Source organism: Otolemur garnettii, unplaced genomic scaffold (assembly GCF_000181295.1).
Source record: "Otolemur garnettii isolate 467f Iridium unplaced genomic scaffold, OtoGar3 scaffold00058, whole genome shotgun sequence".
NCBI lineage: Eukaryota > Metazoa > Chordata > Mammalia > Primates > Galagidae > Otolemur > Otolemur garnettii.
Window position 1 is genome coordinate 8,978,301 of NW_003852453.1, and position 2,232 is coordinate 8,980,532.

The following is a 2,232-nucleotide window of genomic DNA, read 5'->3' on the forward strand; positions in this document are numbered from 1 at the left end:
GTGGGACATCAGCGACCAGGTCTAGCCTTGAACTCACCTGGGAGCATTTGTCGACCACCTGCTGTTCTCGTCTGGGTGACATCATTGCTCAGCGCCTCTGTCTGTCTGCCTCACAGGTGGCTCCTGCAGCTGTGCTGGCTCCTGCACGTGCAAAAACTGCAAATGCACGTCCTGCAAGAAGAGTGAGTGTGGGGCCTTTCCTGGAGGGTGGGAGGGTCGCTGGGCCGAGTCAGAGCAGGGAACCCAGAGCCTGGCAGGCAGGACCAGGCCAATGACCAGCTTCCCCACAGCTTCTTCCCGTAGAACTAATTCAGGAAGAACTTGAGACCTGGTTGGTTTGCAGCCTTCATTCTTAGAGTAGGGAAACTGAGGCCAAGAGAGTGCACCAGCCTGTCCAGCTCTGACCTAATACTTGAGGACTTTCCTCACTTAAGTGCATGGTTCTGGGGGGCTGATCTTCCATTGCCCACCAAGGCCCTGTCACTGCCTTTCCAGTCTTCTGCCCTGTCTTGGGCTCTGGTAGGGCTGGATACCTTTTGTATAGGAAGACCCTCACCTCAAAGACCTACCGTTCTCTCCTGGAGGAGCATTCTTTCCTGACTCTAAGGGCCATCAAGGGCTGGGGGCAGAGCTTGTGTCAGGCCTGCAGAGTTTGCTCAAGTCTGCTCTGACCTCTCCCTCTCCCCTCTCTTCCCCAGGCTGCTGCTCCTGCTGCCCCGCAGGCTGTGCCCGGTGTGCCCAGGGCTGCGTCTGCAAAGGAGCATCGGACAAGTGCAGCTGCTGTGCCTGACGTTGGATGAGCCTTGTTCCCACATGTAAATAGAAGGTTGTGATCCAGTCTGGATTTCCTTTTCATACTGCCCTGACCCATTTGCTGTGATTTTTCTACTATGAAATAGATGAACAATAAAAAAAGTCATTGCCTTACTCTGGCTTTTGCTTCCTTTGTGCACCTGGAAAACAAGGAACCCCATGCCCAGCACAGCCGGGATGGAAGATGACATTGAGAGTCTAGACCATGGGTGATGGGACCATGTCTTGTCATCTTATACACTGAGGGCCTTAAGGTATATCAGGTTACTTTTCTCAGGTAACTTTCTCAGCTGAAATATAAGAGCATTGTGCCACATGATAGAAAGACATGAGAATCTGTAACAAATCTATCCAGTATTGAACACAAATGTCTTAACACTGTGATTAAGTAAATGAGGTGAAAGCTATGTTAATTAGTAGGATGTAAGCACTCCAATTTGTACAAATAATCAACACATTGACTCCCACAAGGGCATAAATGTATTCATTATCTAAGCAGAGCCAGACCCTGTCTCTAAAAATAGTGGGGCACTGTGGTAGTCACCTGTAGACCCAGATACTTGGGGGCCTGAGGCAAGAGAATCGCTTAGCCCAGGAGTTTGACATTCTGGTGAGCTATGATACCATGGCACTCTACCCAGGGCAATAAGTAAAACTCCGTCTCAAAAAAAAAAAAAAAAAAAAAAGAAAGAAAGAAATGTCCAGACAAGCAGATACCTACCCATGTTATTCTTGTTGTCATACTATAGTAGTCAGTGCAGTATCATGCTGTACAGGTCCACAGCCTAGGAGCTGTGGATACGTCACACAGCATAGGGTGGGTAAGCACATTTGAGATGCTTCAACGATGACAAAATTGCTTAAGGACACATTTCTCTTGATGCTTCTCATTTAAGCAATGTATAACTAATAGCTCTGATAAAACTAAATGATTTAATACATCTAAAGAATATACCATAGTGCCTTATAGATGGCAAGAGGGTTATGGTATTAGCCATTATTACTACAACTGGCCTAAATGTTGTTTCCCTCCAAAAATTCAGGGGTGGTTTTTCAGACAGAGTCTCTCTAGTCACTGTGGTTAAAGTGCTGTGGCATAGTCATAGCTCACTGCTCAAACTCCTGGGCTCAAGAGATCCTCTTGCCTCAGTTTTTTGATTTCTAGTAGAGATGGAGTCTAGCTCTTGCTCAGGCTATTCTTGAACTCTTGAGCTCAAGCAATCCATTTGCCTTGGTCTACCATAGTGCTAGGATTACAGGTGTGAGCCACCATGCCTGGCCTCAAAATTCATATGTTGAATCTATTCCCAATATGTTCACACCTTTCCAATCCAATATTTCAGCCACCTGCATACTCTGCAGGTCTTATTTTTGGGAGTGGGAAAGAGGTTGGTGCATAACTTATAATTATTCTACAGT